This window comes from Anser anser (assembly GCF_964211835.1).
Source record: "Anser anser genome assembly, chromosome: 8".
Classification (NCBI taxonomy): domain Eukaryota; kingdom Metazoa; phylum Chordata; class Aves; order Anseriformes; family Anatidae; genus Anser; species Anser anser.
In genome coordinates, this window is record NC_139728.1 from 28,269,574 (window position 1) to 28,286,901 (window position 17,328).

The 17,328-nt window shown below is 41.9% G+C and overlaps 1 protein-coding gene and 1 long non-coding RNA gene across 2 annotated transcripts in view; one reads left to right on the forward strand and one right to left on the reverse strand.

The window, feature by feature from the left end:
• Positions 1–17,328, reverse strand: part of OMA1 (OMA1 zinc metallopeptidase) — an 83,612-nt gene that overhangs the window by 28,725 nt on the left and 37,559 nt on the right. The gene's annotated exons all lie outside the window — the stretch shown is intronic.
• LOC310903440 overlaps positions 2,168–17,328 on the forward strand; it is a 28,368-nt gene continuing 13,207 nt past the window's right edge. The window contains exon 1 of the long non-coding RNA XR_014587535.1: positions 2,168–17,271. This is a non-coding gene — a long non-coding RNA (uncharacterized lncRNA). The remainder of the gene's footprint in view (positions 17,272–17,328) is intronic.

Genomic DNA, 17,328 nt, shown 5'->3' on the forward strand with positions numbered 1-17,328 from the left:
TAGGGATTCCCACAGAGCTGGGAAGAAAGATCGGCTTCTTTCCTCAGCAGGTCAACAAATCCTGGGTGATGAATCTTGTCTTTTCAGAAAAAGAGACAGGAGCAGAGGTTTGGCTCTGAGTTGCCTCCGAGAAAGGAAGAACTGAAAGTGTGTCTTTAAAAAGGAGGAAAATGTGAAAATGTTTGAAACTGAAAAGCTGTGATTAAGGGGGAAGAAAATGAAAAAATATCCAGGCAGGGGAAAGACAGATTGATGAGGTCAGTGTTGTTAAAAAGAGTACCATTCGGTACGGTGACAATTATTTGTGTATTTATTTAGGGCATTGTTAGTTAAGGCAGGTACTTTCTGTGGACACCACCACATCACAGGCACACAAGCTTTCTTCACACCCCACACCCAGCTGGCAGCAAAGCGATGAGCAGAGCTGGAAGAAGTGCTGTCCTCTGCTGGCTGGAAGTAATTCACACAGCCCAGCTGCGTCAGAGTCCCTGATTTAATGTTTGAAAGAGAAAGTCTTGTGACAGGGAGAGGTAACTTTGTGCCAGAACCGGAGGGAAGGGCTCTCCCTTGGGCAGCAGTTCAATACTGGATGAAGTTTGGAGTTTAAACACAGAATAAACAGCAAAACTAACACTAGCCCAGGCATGCAAGCTCCTAGACTCTACCCAAACAGCCAGACGTTGGTAGTCCCTGCAGCACCAGGGCAGAAAGTTACAGTGATGCTGATAAATCACTTGGATATTGCTAGAAATGAAGATGCTGTTAATAATGCATTCTGCTTTGCTGTGCTTTCCTTGTTATTTTTAAGCCTTGGTTGGTTTAAAGGAAAATGTTTCTTACATTGCCAGTGAAACAGGTTTCCCAGAGGCACTCAGCAGAATAAGCAGAGAGGGCTTGTGACTTTTCCCAGCTCCTGTGGCCAGGTGATACTCAAACACTGGATAACACCGAGGACTCACACGTAGAGTAACTTAAATCTTGCCAAGTTTGTGTGTTCATGCTCCATTAGCACTATATGGGATATTTCCCCATGTCAGTATGTGGTAATAGACAATAAACTTCACCTTTTAAGCTGCTCCTGAATGCCGTAACACAGCCACCTATCTTACAAACCAGAATGGATGAATATGTATATTTTTATCTCTTCTCTGCTTCCCATCTGCATGAAACATATGCCACGTACTGTGATTCCAAAGGATCAGAACAGGGTCTAGAGTCCACCTGCTAAAATTCATAATAAGATATGCATAATAAAACCTTGCAGAGGAAATCACTTCTCTAACCAGGAAAGAAGCCCTCGCTTTTAATGAGGGTTTAATTAATGTCAGATTGGCTCAGTTGGTAGTATTCTTGCCTCTGGTGCAGAAGGTCACGGTTTTGAGCCCTGTCTCAGGCTCTGGGCTCATAACCAATGCTGACACTGCAATGTACTTTTGCTACACTGTTAGAGGTTCTGACCTTCAAATGAGGTGTTTAAACTCAGATTCCTCCTGCGAGTCTCTGGTGGTTCTTCCAGCTGGAAGCTAAAGGTGTTCTGGCATTTTTCAAGCAGCACAGGGAATAGCCCTTGCATCCTGACGTACCCTTGCTGAATAAAGTAGGTTATAATACACAAAGCTGCAAGTGTCAGCCATTGCTGACAGTTGAGGATACACACTAATGAGACCCCTCTGTTTATTTATGTGCTGACTCCACTTACAATATAGGAAATGCTTTTTCTTTGTGCTTAAGGAGGAGAAACAATGGGAAGACATTAATTTGATTTCCAAAATGAGAATGCTTTGTGCATTTTCAAAGCAAAATGGTACCACTTAAAATAAGCTAATATTGTAGGCAAGGACGGACAGAAGGAATAAGAGAAACGTGAGGCTTGTGAGGTAGATAAAAGCCATTTCAAATCTTCTTGCAAACTAAATGTTGCATTAGAATCAAGACTGACCTTCAGCAGCAATAGGGTTAAAATATCAGGAAAAGTGTTCATGAAATAGCAGTCAAATTGATATCAATCTATGTGATCCTGTTAATCAGCTGAGTCATCACAAAAGCCATCGTATGAACCCATCTGGAAATTAAGGTCTTTATGATCTGTCCATTCAGACCATCACAGATGATTTAGAACTCAGTGTCAGAACCGTTCCACTTCCAGCCTTGCCGGTCCTCCCAGCCCCTGCCCTCCTCCCCTCCTTCCAGCACACACCTTACTTTAGAACAAAAAAGGTTTCTGGTTTCAACCCCTCAGTCACATTCTTGCCTGAAGTAGATTTAATTCTGCACCTTAAGGCCAAAGGCACAAATACAGTTCTTAAAACCAAAGCCTCTTTATGCAAAGCATTGAACTAGTAGGAGAAAGCAATAGCAAAGCCCAGAACTTCATTTTGGTCTTTCTGCCTGCCCCTGAGAGAACTTCTGTTACACTCAATTACCGCACAAAAAAATGTCAGATATCCACGTTACTCACCTTTCAACCTAACGGTGACTTCCTAACACGAAGCTTACAGTTTGTGTTTCTCAAGGACCCCGGCACCCCCAGATGGCAGCTGCAATGCTGCCTTGTAGGACAAGCCATCCTAGCAGAGCACCTTTCAGCAACACCCAGCTTTTGCTATTTCCTCTATCTTGGCTTGGGAGGAAAACAAAACAGGTTACAGAATAGGTTTGTGTACAATGTGCCGCCTACACAACAACTTGTTGAAAATAACTGAATACAGTGCTCCAAGCCAAAGCTTTGATTATCTAAAATCTGGTTTATGGCTAGGTAAATAAAATACAATCAGTTCACATATAGAAATTTAATTGGATTTATTTGTAAGACACCCTATCTCCTTCCTTTTATGCACTCTGCTGGGCCTACTGCCACCTGAGCAGAGAAAAATTGAAATGATGCCATCTACCTTTATGAAATTCCGTCTAAGATATTTACAGAGGCTCACTTCATGAAGATGGACTTTTTTATTCTTCAATAAATCACGTCTAGTCTTCAGGTAACAACTATAATGTTAGAAAGGCCTGAAAAGTAATTTACGGCTCTGGAAATCAGAGAAACTTGAAAAGAACGTACGGTTTTAGAGAAGTGAGCTCCAGTCCTATGGAGGCGATCTGTTTGAGCTCCCAGGCAGTCTCCCCTGGGTATTCAGCCACAATGCTTTTGTGTGACTGCAGCGCTTGAGACCCCGAGTGGTGATAATATTCTGACTTCCAACTCGGCTGATAGCATCTGCATAATTCTAGGTATAGTTGGTATTTCTTGGAGCAGGAAAAACAGCTTTCATGGTTCCTTCCAGCTATATTCTTCTATGATTGTGTATTTTCTGGGATTTTATCTGCAGCGTAATGTTGCATTAGCTTCTAAAAAGGTACAAGGTTCAAGCACAGAGCTGTAATGCATGAACAAGGAACTCAAATTTCCAATTATGGGGGAAAAAATTAATCCCTGACTTGTTAAACTGAGCTGCTTGAGTGCAAATGGCATTATTGCTGTCAGAGGGGATCCAGAAAGCAGGCTGCTAAAGCTACACGCCAGCTCTCTGAGCAAGTGAGGCCATGAACAGCACGGGGCAGGATTTGGCCCTGCGGATGAAGCTGCTGACAGAGCAGGCTAGCACATACACTCAAGTGGGATTTATCTCACCTAATATTTTTAGCTTAATTCCAGCAGGGCGTTAAGTCTAAATGAGCTGTCTAGGTCCTCACTGTACACAGCGATGAGAGGAGAGGCTTCCCCGAAAACACTTCACAGTCTTAAAATGAGTGGGATGAACTGTTGTGCAGAGCTGCCGGTTTCTTTCCACTGACTTTAGAGGGAATTCAAAAAGGTGACTGAAGACCTTAATGAGAAGTTTGAAAACAGCACGTCCTCGGTCCCACACTAAAGAGATTCTATTGAAGATAAGGCAGGAAAACATCAGTAGAAAATGTTGCACTTCTACTCTTTACTGCATAATGAGCTCAATGAAATTGAAATGAAGTATGTGAAACAGGTGGGATTCTCAGATCTGGACACTGGTCCCTTTCAGCAGGTGGACTATGAGGGGTCACTAGGGGCTCACGGGTCTCCTTCCATCTTCCCAACGAGGCAGCCTGCAAGCAATGTCACATCCTGCTGAACTCCAGCCCGGGTTTCCCAAGGCCTTTTTTAGCTGTCGTAGCTATAGCAACAGGAGCCCAAACAACTCTGTTCCCTACATGACATGACTTTGTTGGGTGTTTCTTACAATTGGAATTCAGCTGTGATCAAAAGTAGGGGTGCCAGCCCTCGTGGGGAGGTGTAACACGCCCCCAGCAGGACCTCATCAAGCTGCAAAGTAACCTGGAGAGATCAGAGCCGGGGGACCTGCAGGCAGCAGACGCGACTTCAGGAGCCATGCCAGGTCCCCACCGCAGAGGGAAGAAATCAATTGCAATGTCACGAAAGAAAGATTGGAAACAGGGGTTTCTTCCTCCACTAAAGCAAGTAACATTCATCCTTTTTATTGTGCTCTTTTATTGAAATGCACTCTGCTTTCTAATGCTGGTGGCCGCTACACTTGTTACAAGGCTCTTTGGGTGAAGATGGATAAATGATTTGGGAATCTCTGCCTTGGTGGCTTGTTCTGAATGCTGCTGCCCTCACCCTGCTGCTGTGGCTTTGGCTTTGCTTCCAGCAGTGAGCAAGGCAGGGTCCTGCGTTCATCTCTCGGGAAGAGATATTTATACAGGTATTGATCGAGCAGACTGGAGGGCAGGCAGACTGATACCTGACTGTTTTATAGTACTGCTCAGAAGGATGTCAGTGAAATCTTTTTTTTTAATTCCTTATCCCCTCTGCCAGTGCATTTTAAAGCAAAGGTAGAATTGCCACAACTGCATTTAACAGCTACTTGCCAAAATCAAAATATATGGAAAACATTGAGACGGAACAAAACCATAAACAAAATCTCAAGTTACTTTATGCATTAAACAAACCTACGCAGTACCTTTTGCTTAGAATTTATCTTCAGCGGAAGCCCATTTCACAGAGGAGTTTTTCTTCCCCAGCTGTAGGAACGCGGCCAAAGGCTGAAGAGACTTCTCTCTGGAAGATGCTGTCCCCTCTAGATGGTATACAGAGCTGATAAACAGTTGTATGGGTTTTTTTTGAGAGCAGGTCTCTTTTCTCTAAGGCTTCCACTTAAAGCTCTTTGGTTAGGACTGGATGCTCACACATTCAAACACCCAGACAAGACCAGAAGCCTGCACAAGAGTGGTTTCATTGTTTGCCGACGCTAAGAAGAGTCAGACACATCCTTGGAGACAGGGAAATAATGGGAAGGAAGCAATATCCCCAGAAGCAAAGGCGAAACCACAGCAAAATCTTCTTGTAGCAGCAACATTTCTGCAGACAGCTTCCCATTCCCAAGACAATAAGTTTAGCCACTTCTTGAGGGAAGATAACACATTTTCTGCCTGTATGCGTAGAAAAGAGACCTTTGGAGAAGCGCATGTGCTAGAGCTAAGAAGCTGATTCTTGCTAGCAATGGAAGCGTACTGCCAATGCTACCAGAAATAAGGCTGCAGAACTTGGAAGAGCTTGGAAGAGGCAATACGGAGCCATGGGCTCACTCCACAAATCCCTCACGTCCCTTTTGTCTCTGTTCTTCTCACAATGCAGGGACATCACAAACACCCAGGTCCAGGACTGAATCTTCCATTATACTAATCATCCTCCTCAAAATGACTTTTTTATTTATTTCCCTTTTAAAATTGTATTTTCAAGAACAAATTTATCTATGTTTAAATTAAAAAAGGCAAATCATTTGGCTAACTTGACAATTTTCAACTCATTTTTCCTTTCTCCTCTTAAGGGGAAAGTTGAGAATTCAATTATTCTTCTGGTTCCAGCTTTCAGAAGAGTAGCTCTCACCAAGTAGCAAAAAAGCCCATCAGTCACGGGCTTTAATCTGAAGCCTGGTGTCAGAACAGAGACATACAAAAATTCAAAAGCTCAAGTCATGTTATCATATTTTTTAAGTCCTTTTTTAGAAATGTGGATCCAGAACAGTAGCTAAGGAAGGGCTGGAGAACAGGGCTGCAGATTTCCTATAGAATATCCTAAAATACTTTTACTCATTCCCAAATTACAAATAAAGATATGCTAGTGCCTGACATCGCCATTGCATAAAAACTACTGATCAAATCTCAATGCATTCAATTTCATAGCCTCAATATAATGTCTCAATATAGATTCCGTAGTACAATGGCATGAACTCACTCATTAACTGTAAGCACTACCCAACCTGACTTTAATACAGCAAATAATGCCAAATTGGTCATAATTACAACATAAAACTCCTGTTATGTCACAATTAATTTATTTTTTATTCATATTTGTAGCTAATGAAAATAACTTATGATGATAAATAATTCCTTAAAAGTTCACTCCTGTGAAGAGTAGAACAGGTGTGGTCCATGTTCCTATTACCTGAATCATCCTGGAGATGAGTTTTAATTTGCCATAAATACTTTATGCTGCGTACTTTACTACTGTATTATTCATTTTCTAGCAAAATATGAGGCGAGTAGTCTCACATGGGAAAAGACTGTGGATGGATATTAACAAGTGGATTTTTTTCCCCTTTTCCAATCAGCCCTCAGGGCTTCTGGAAAGCAGGAAAGCCTGCTGTTGCTGAGGCACAGTGGCAAGATTGCCAACAAGTATGTAGGGAATAGTTTCCCTGTATTGGGAAGTACTTCCAGATATTTTAGTTTTGACAAAAACATAGACAAAAGTATTCTATGTTAACAGTTTTAGTTTTCTACTCCAAAGTTTATCATGAAAATAGTTGTGCTCTTCCACTTCAAAAACTTTCCATCATGCTAAATGTTTGTCGTAGTCTGAAAATACAGAAGGTTTTAGGCATTTGTTAATGCCAATCGTTCCTTAAATTACTCACAAACTGAGCAAAAATTTGAATCTATTCACTCTATTCTTCCTCAAATATTTTAACACTTCACCCCTTAGGCATCTCCCAGCAGAACAGTGCTTCCTGGTGAATATACCCCCAGGTAACAACGTGATCCACTTTCTACAGCAGGAAGTTCTTCATTTAATAATAATTTACGCTGAAAAATAAAAGCTCCAACCTAGCTCAAAGCACACTGATGTTATTTAGATGTTTTTTACCTGTCTATCAGAACCTGAATTGACTACCTACAAAAAAAAAGCTAACTGCTGCTGTTTCCCAGCACACAAGGATCCCTCATGATGGGGCTCAGGAAATGTATTACAGTTCAGACCTTACGAAACACTCTCAAATCTCCCAGTCCTTTGTCTGTTCTGCTGAAATCCTTCTCTTTCTCTGAAAAATATGTGTAAACAACCTTGCCTACCCTCAGCAGTATATCAGAGTCCATTCTTGGAGCCAGCCTGCAAGTCTGCGTGTCTCAGCCCCGATGCCTTTGGAGGCAGCTAGGAAATAAATAGACAATAACAATAACAGAAACTGGAGTCCAGGCTCCTGCTCCAGTTTTACTGAAATGTGTTCCTTCTGAGCTACGGGTACAGGTCTCCCGTATGATCTTTTGCAGAATAACTGACAAGAACAAAGCCCACAATTATTAACCTTTCCACTTGTTCCCATAGTTTATTGTGACAAGACAATGCAATAAGCCTGAAGGTAATCAAAAAGCAATTTTGTAGTAGTGAGCTTAAAATGACAAACCTTTCCTTTTCTAAATAAATCACCATTATTCCCACATGGTCCATGCTTGACAAGTTTGTTTCCTTAGTAACAGAGTACTTAAACAGGGTCTGCGTGCAAAGATTATACCTTTAGCCACAGAAGTGAAAGAGGAGACAATAGGACAAAAAGTGGTCCACCCACCTAGGTCTGTGATTTAAATATCTATCAGCTGGGTAAGGACTGAAGACAAGGATGTGCAGAAGCACAGGTATGCCTCTTTGCTCCATGCCTTTTGTGCACTTAGTGGAGCCTGTGGACTCCGAGGGAGTTTTCATTCTACAGTGCCTAAAGTGAATTTAACGCTCCCTGATGTTTGTTCAATAGCTCACCTAATGGGGAGGTCAGCTGTCTTATAAATTATTGAGCAGATTAACAGCGTTAGGACTCCAATATAAATAAAGGGGACGCACGAGACAAAGGAGACATACAGTGTGTCTGCCTCAAAGACGAAAGATTGAAGAGGCCGAAGAAAAGATTAAAATGCTGTGGATACATTTAAGAGCTTTTTGTTTCATTTCTTCAGGAATTAAGTGACTGACTGCTTGGTAGCAGTACGTGTGTTTGACTCGGGATACACACAACCTGATGTTATGTGGTGCTAGGCCCACTGCTAGAGACATTTCCTCAGCCCACTGTTTGTCAGTGCCTAATAAATTCCCAGCTCTCTTCCATCAGATGGAGACATGTCAGTGGGCAGGCCTCTGAAAAATTTAGCTTGCTGCATAACCAAACAAGGCCAGCTTGGCTAACAACAAGGTAAGGTGGTGCGAAGCAGATTGTAAGTCTTTCAGCCATTCTTTATTTTCCCCCTTGTCAGCTGATGGGTTTCAAAGTCCCTTTGATGAACGAATGTCATGAAAGGCATTACAGAGCCAGCACGTTGGTAACTCTAAATCAGATATTACAAAACCTATCATTTTTACAGCCCTAGACTCAGCTACCAGCCACCGATACCTGAAAAACACTGAGACAATGTCTAGAAATAATCCTATGTAGCCCAAACACAATTCTCACCTCCCTCCTGACCTGGCCATTTCAGCAGCTGTCCTGAAGAATCAAATCACAATAGTTTGTCAAGTGCCAAGGAATTTAATGTGGGCAAAGACAAAGAAAAGAGGATGTAATATTTCTACTTCTTCCATCAGCATCAATACTGGAAAGGCAGCGGTGATAGCGGTAAATGGTGGAGACCAAGATTGTTTCCGCAGAGAAATTGTCTGAATGAATTTAAGCCCAGCTTCAAAACATAATTTCAAATAAAGCTGGTGGGATTGTAAGGGTGAAAAATTGTATCTGTTGTTTAGAAGTAAATTTTCTCAGCATATGCAGGAGATGTTTATAAACAAATATTAAACTTGAGATTTTTTACAAAGTAGGGCAGCACACATTCCAGCAGACATAGTTTATTTTAAATTTCAATCAAAAGCAACAGACTCCAGCACTCATTATGATTTGAAGTATTATTCATCAACACTTCTAAATTACCAGGAAGAACAGAAGCAATCACCCATTTCCTTCACTTCCCCGCAGCCATACAGATTGAACAGGCTCCTCAGGATTCCTAAATGTACTGCTGCTACCCGAAACTCTGGCCAACAGACCACGAGATGGATGATTTGCTGAAGGTCACCTGCAAGCTTATTGCAATGAACGAGGGGATGAATACTGAGAGTTAGGCTCCTTTTGAGGAGAGATTTCTTCTCCTCATCAAAGTCACCTGAAGTTTAGAGACAAGAAGGATTTATGCAATTCATTTTTGTTCAATAGGGAGTTTCCCCAAAGCAGAAAACAAGACTCACAGGCCAAAACGTAAGAGCTCCAGATGAAATCTGAAGAGCTGGCAGTTTCATTAATTACTGAGAATCACCAAGACCACTTTGACAAACTATTTTACTTACTTTGTTATGGGCTTTCAGATAGTGACCCCAGCAACTGCGAGCCACTCTCAGTGACTCAGCGGGGTAGGAAATTTATTCCCACAGTCTAAAGGCTCTTTACATACACTGCCTTCTGAACGCTTACTTTTCCTCTTGCATTTTTCAGTGTAAACAACATTCAATATTGAGATGAAGGATGAAAATCAATACAGTTTTTCTAGTAAAACAATTTAACTCTATGCATGGAAAATTATGAGCCCTATTCCTTTAACTCGGGAAATTAGGTTGTCTTTTTAAAAATGTACTGAAATGTAAAACTTGTAAATCTAAATTACCAGCTTAATAACATATTTGCCCAAACATTCTTGGATGAAATATCAATTTTGAAGAGGCGCCAGATTAGATTCATCCGAAAACATGTTGCAGAGTAATTTAGAGAATATTAAAACGTCAACTTCTCTCCAATCCTCCCTCTGAAATGCAAGAGAGGGTATTGTCATTCAGCTCAATAAGTCCATAGTGTTGCTTTGTTTCCCTTCCCCCACGTTATGTTCTCCTGTAACTGTCTCCTGCTACAGGAGAGGACCAAAATGATCCTTTATTAAATGTTCTCTGAAAAGGAGCGGAACTTTCCCCCCAGGTACAACTTCCGTCTTCCCAGACCACACACCGAGGTCAGATTCTGTTGTCCTACACTCTCAACATGTAGGACACTCACACCTAGCAAAATGAAAAATGGTTGAAAAAAACTTTAAGAAATAACATTGTGATAGTCCATCTGTGACAGCCCCACGTCAACTATGTCTACCAAGTGTTTCTGAACGAAAGTAGCACTCTGCATTACAGGACTGAAATGGATAGATAGTGAATAAATATTTATTTGCAATAAATTATTTACTGTTTGCCCCAATTTCAAGAACTCCAGTGTAGATTTATACATTCTACTGGCAATTTGTATTAGCAATTATCAGATGAAAAAGCATGAGCCTGCAAAGAATGACATTTCCTTATGCACTTAAGGAATCAAGTGTGCTAAGCTACTTCCCACCATTTTTTAAAAAAGATTTTTATCCCATTTATGATAATCAAAGGTATCTGCAAGCTACCAATTCTACCTGTGGTTTAGAATGCTTTTTCATTGACAGCCCCCAAGTTGACTTGGTTTACTTATTTATAACAACTAAGGGAATCGGATAAAGTCAGTCTCACTGCCAAGCCAAGAATTAGGAGTACAGGACGCCAAGCTACCATCCCTGACTCCTCTGCTTTTCCTGTGTGATCGTTGGTAGGTCACTTACCATATCTTCAAACATGAATATTTATACTGAGTAACTGTACAGGGAACTCACTAAGTTGAATGGCCAGACCACCAAAGTTTCTAAGCAGGGAAAGGATAACCCACACTCAGATGTCAAAGTCATCAGAACATCCTTGAACTACACTGACAGGATTTAACCTCTGATAGATAGTTCCTGAAACAATTGGGAAAATAAACCGCAGTAAAATATTAGGCCCGAATCTCTGATTCTTTGACAGCACACTAGTGATGCCAGTAACTCACATGTGTTAGAAGATATCTCTCATCCACATATTGGCTGAGCCTCGTCTCACTTCACTGATAAATCCTGGAAAGATTCTGACTCTGGGAATAAGGTACCCTTCTTCCACAACCCGTTTGTGTCACTCTGCCTTCTGGCACTGGCAGTGCTGCTCCTTACTCAGGACTCCAAAATTTGTCAGTACTAGACTGTACTAAACCTGCACCGCATGGTGGAACCTCCCCAGCATCACCCACCCCTCTGCAGGTCCGTCACCGGGAGTCCAGCCCCGGAGCAGGAACACGGGGATGCTCAGGGCTTTATCTGCTCCATGGCAGGCATACCTTGGCCTGGTTTTATGCTACTCTACAGGGTGCTGAAGGGACGGTGCTGAAACCCACTCGCACAGAAGGAAGGGTTACTGTCACCCCTGCTCGGGCCTTTGAGCACTCAGCTGCCAAGGAGCCGTGCCGCAGCCCTGTGCTGGCTCCTGTAGGCTCCTGTAGTAGGAGCCTGCCTCTCCAAGCCCAGGGGATAAACTGCTCATGACAGGTAACACTTAAAGACAGAAAACCTACTAAGAAGCTTTCCCTTTGCTTGCTGATCAGAGAAGCTAATGACTTGAAGCAGAAGTCATGAATTATATGAAATAATGAATTGGGCAGCCTTCCTCAGCTCTCATAAGGCCACAGTCCTATGGCCACAGTCAGTCTTCTGCTTACCTGCAGAAACATCAGAGGTCTTCTGTGAAGCCGTGCTTTAGATCTCAGCCACTGTAATTGTACTTCCCAAGGAAGAACTGATGTTTATAGACAGAGCAGTGGCATCAGGCTATTAATTATGTACTGTCTGTAAGTCTCTTTGAAATGCAACGTGGAAGCTCTAAGCATTATTAATAAATTCTCAGTTACCATGCTGATGTGCAGTTCAAATGGTTAGAATAAACTGTTATCCCAGCCACTATTCAAATCACTGGAATAAACTGTAAAATTCTAAAATAGCATTACTGAATGTCTGGCTGGAATCTCAAACCTTTCACAACTGAAAATAAAATCCTGAAAATATATTCTAGATGCAACTGGTATGGTGGTGCCCCTCTGCATTTGCAGATATCTTGAGACAAAAACCCTGAAAGAAGTGAAAATCCACGGCTTCAAGACTTGTTACGTTGAAGATTCATCAAGAGGACTAGCGCACTCCCACTCTGACCACCAGAACAGTGCAGTGAGCCTAACCTGCATGGACAATTTTGAGCCAGGAGAGTATGTTCTGGGTCTCTGCTGCTCGTGAAGTCCATTCAGAGAGCACGAAACTTGAGGACAATGCGGCAACACCGCCTCTTTTAGGGAGCGCTGCAGCAGCGAAGAATAAGACAGACTTACGAGAGCTGAATCATTGCAGAGACCTATATTCTGTAACGTCCCTGATGCCCTGAATTGCTTTAGTAATCACTTTAGCCCCAACTGCTTTTAGTGAATACTTTACCCTTCTGTGCCAGCTCTTCTTACGCAGATATATAATTTTAGATGAATTTCTTGATTAGAAGCTCGCAGTTATCCAAGTCCTTTGCTCATCAGTAGTGTGACATTCACCATCTGCCAACACACCACTCTGGGAGATTAAGTAGAATAGATTTTAAATGGTATGTTATTGACATTTCAATTATTTAAGCTTTGGTAGAAAGTGACCAGACGAGGTTTAGATTATATGATCCTTCTCACGAAAAAGTTCTGCCGGAAGGGAGCAAATGAAAAGAAGGGGCGAGGGGTGGCGCAGGTGACTATAGATCACAGCTGAAGAGAAGAGGTAGGCAAGCTGGATAGATTCACTAGGGAGATAGATCCAAGAGTGCTTTATAAAACAGTCAAAGTGATACAAATGCTTTTTCTAAATACCTCAGAAAGACAAAATACATCAAGGAGGAAGCATGAAGTGAAAGGGCATTAGCAGCAAGCATGAAATGAAAGGGCACGACCAGCCCTAAAACTGTTGGTATAAATCAGCCACCAGCAAAATTAGGAAGCTAGTCAGAAGTTTTCTAATCATGAGAGGACCAAGGGTCTGGAAGACTTCCAGTGGAGGCAAAAAAGAAACCCAGCTATTTATGAATGGGATTATAGCCCGTACTTGCAATGGGCAGGACTCAGTGACTTAGGAAATCTCTCCCAGCCCTGTTTTCCAAAGGAACACAGCACTCCACGAAAACTCAACATCATATTCCCAATAGAAAAGTGTAAGATAAAAAAGATAAAAGTGATATGAAAGCCAAAGATTACTACTAGTAGAAATTAATGGAGGATATCTCAGTTACACAATGTTCTGTGCGACAGCACCGGCATCCTGGACAGATTTGTGAGACAGCAGGCCCTGACCACAAAAAGTCAAAACCACTGGGTGCCTCTCGTTACATGAACCTCTCCCTTAGCAGCCTGTTCCAGTTAGCTTAGACCCTCATTGTAAATGTGCTCTGCTGCAGAAGGTCAGCACAGCTGGCCAGCAACATTTACCACTTCTACTCCATCTTACTACTTACTTATATTTCTGCAATAGGCAGGTAGGATGAGGCAGAACCCCTAAACAGGAACAAAACCGATGATGTTTTTGCTAGGGTAATCTTTCACTTTTTAAATAAGTGCAGATGCGCTGAACCTCTTCATAATGACTGTGGAGTGGGGAAGAAGCAGTCGTGTATTCAGTTTTTGTATTAATAATTATAATAATTAAAACTGTCACTGACAAGCACTGAAAACATGAAGGCCAAAATATTCAGCCACGGATGTCTTAATCCAGGCATCTACATTCAAATGCAGCCAGTTGAGCAGGGACTCTTTTGTAGCTGAGCATCTCTGGCTCCGAAGGCTGGTCTACTCGAGGACTTGGATAATCATCTCATTTATGAACAACTGTAAAATTGCTCGTCTTTTCAGGAAGATACTTCAGCACGTGCCTAAATGCTGATGTAAACTGGAACATTTTTTATGAAATTAAAGTTAGGTGCCTAATTTAAGCATACAATTTAAAACAATTCAGCATAAATTAAGCATTTCTGTAAAGATACTCACACATAAACAACAAAACAGACCTTTTTCTTAACACCATAAAGCATCTAGCCCAAGTGTGAAGACGAGGATATTCTCTCCAATTTTTAGAGAATATCTGACGCACGTTTATTGCCAGCCTAGAAGGAATGCTCTGCCAAGAAAAAGTGAAAGATTCTCCAAATCTTTTTCCTGGGGAAAAAGTTTGTCATGCTACCTGGAGCAATGAAAAGAAAACAGTAAATATAATGAAGCATTAACACCCATCAGGCGGCATGTTTATAGGCAATTGTCTGCTTCACATACCTTGAATTGTGTAATGAGACCAAGTGGGTTTTACTACCTATGAAGTAGAGTAATCATCCTCAAATGAGCTGCCTGGAAAGTAATATTGTTGTTATGAAATGGAATTTATATGTAAGAATAACAAAACAGCAAGGTTTGAGTATTAAGTAGGTCCTTACTGATGTGACTGGAAATAATGGGAACCAACCAGAGATTGCCCATCTGGTTTATCACGGAAGAGAGTGGGATCTAAGAAACCACGTTTTCACTCTATCACAGACCCCAAAACATTTTTTTTAACTTAAACCTTCCTTGATCTGTCACCCTCAGGGCACCACAAAGTTTCTCTCTGCAAACTTGTCCCTGCCCCAAAATCAGTAAGCTGCTCATCATTCAGTCTGAGCTCCAATTGAATTCTCAGAAGCCTTAAAAGAGGGTTCATAAAGCAGACAGTGAACTGCCTGCCAACTACAGGGGCTTGGTCTCAAAGGAGTGCAAATAGCTCACCTAAAATCCCCAGCTGGAGGGCCAGAAGCAGGCCACAGGCAGCAACTCAACACCAACCCCACACCAGCAGCATTACAGGATAAAGAAAGAAGAGTGTAAAACAGGCATCAGGCATGAATTTAAGACACATTTTGGCTACTGGACTACACGACACTTTTGTATCTTTTTCCAGAGGGATTGTGATGCAAGGGTGAATAAATCAAGGGGTCTGTGTGTATCAAGGCAGAGGAATGGATGCTGAAACTACTCCTCTTCCCACTATTTCTGTGCTGAGGATTAGGCAGGTCATTGTTCAGCCAGTTGGCTCAACAACACAAACCTCCTTTCCATTTTATGGAGTGACAAATGCGGAGTTGTGACACAGCCCTAATGACCCATGAGAGAGTAGGATTTCCAGACCTAGGTCCTGCAACAGCAGCATCAGTCCCTTTCCCATCAGCCTCTGGAAGAAGCTCTCCTGGTTTGCACAGCTGGAAAAAGACACTGCTAGGTTTAACCTGCTGTAACAGGGAGGCCAAGAACCAAGAACCATGAAATGATTAACCAGTGTGACAGTCAATTATCTATTTGAAAAAACTTCCCTTTGTGAGCTCAAAGAAATTAAATTTTGTGTTGGACTGAAAACAGATGTCTGATTCCATCTCCTCTTTGGTGGGTGCACCACAGAGAGCACAACTAAGGAGGACCCCTGTATGAAGAGAATCAGGCTAGTGAATAAGTGGACAAATTATGGGATTTTGACCCATTTGTGACACTCTGTGCAACCACAGGTTTTCTTTACAGGAACAGAAAAGGAGAAAACCAAAGTTTTTTGTGAGCTGGACCAGCTGTCATGTATAAAGATCTCACGCACGCCAGCCTAGTGGATTTGTTTTCCTAAACAAACTTGCAGTCATCTGTCTTTTTAAATATAACTTCTGTGACACACAGATGAAAATCAGAAAGTGATGCTGAAAGCTTTCCATGCTCTATTAATTTTATTATGTAAATCCACTCCCCAATTGATATTTTCATTCAAACTAGCACAAGATCTGTCATTATTCCTCAGTGTAAAGGGAAGCAAAACAAGCAGTATTCAAGCAAGTACTCTCATTTGGATTATTATTTTAATGCAGCAGTATTGTCTGTAGGTAATTTCTAAAGCAGGTTTGCATAGCAATTCTAGGCTGCTCCTTCCCAGAGGCTGTTTAGCGTTGTCAACATTTATTACTTTTGCTTTTGTAAATATAATAGAAAGCAGAAATGTTTGACTTTAAACTAATAAGCAGATTTTGAGAAATGGACAACAAGATCGCTTTTCTGCTTTTTGAGTTATCTGTCTCCATACCTAATGGTACAGCAACAGAAGGAAAGCAAAACTCACAGAGACTGAAACCCAGGGAAACGCGTGCAAAGCACCCTCAGTGTTTTAACATCTGTATTATGCCATCGGGGAGTAGTGAGTGGCTGGGTAAAAACTGCTTTTAAGGCAGTTAATGTAACACACACTCACCTAGTCCTATCAACAGACAGACATACATATTTCATCTAACTGCTATATTCCTTAACTACTTGGAGGAGGCGTTCCACAATGGTATGAATTGTACTTGGTCTAAAGGCCAAACACATGGGCTTTCTGTAAATATTGCAGCTCAGTTACTCAGACCTAAACAAACAGAAGAATTTAATTGGAATAGCCGGTAAATCAAAGCAGCAGAAACTCCTTTTCCCAACAGAAATATATTAATCAAGTTTTCTCCAAAGTACTATCAAATTATGCTTTGTAGTACAGATGCACACAGTATTTTCAGTAAGATTTTTGACTAAACGCTCCAAAGACACAGCTAGAATTAATCCCCAAAGCAACAAACTTCGAAGCGAAGAAGATGGCAGTGGAGAAATCAAAGCATCATAAAGGTGATGTGATTCGCCCCAGCCAGAAAGAAACCACACACCAGTGTGGTGCATCATTTGTGACAACTTGGGAAATCAAAGTATAACGTCGGAATTGCACGTGGCAGTTTAGAATTGTTAGATTTATTGAACCATGGTATGCCACAATGTATGGATTTACTATTTCCTCGTGGAACTTACTATCACCTAACAGAGACCATATCATGTAATTGTCAGAGCATCAAGCCTCTGAGAGCACAAATAAGCCTCACCTGGGACCTCCACCCACACCTGTGAGACCAGGAACCCTATTTAAGCCCAGGCCTTGGCCCCAACTCCCTCCTAAGCTGTGTTGCAGCAGCACTGGATGCTGATGGAGCTGCAGCCCTAGCTGTTTCTGGTGTTTCTGGCCTTGCTGCTCCTTGCCCCAGATATCACCTGCAGGGTGACTTCCCAGGTTGGCCTTAGCACTGCCTGGTGGCTTGGGATGAGCGCTGATCCTCACCTGTGGGCT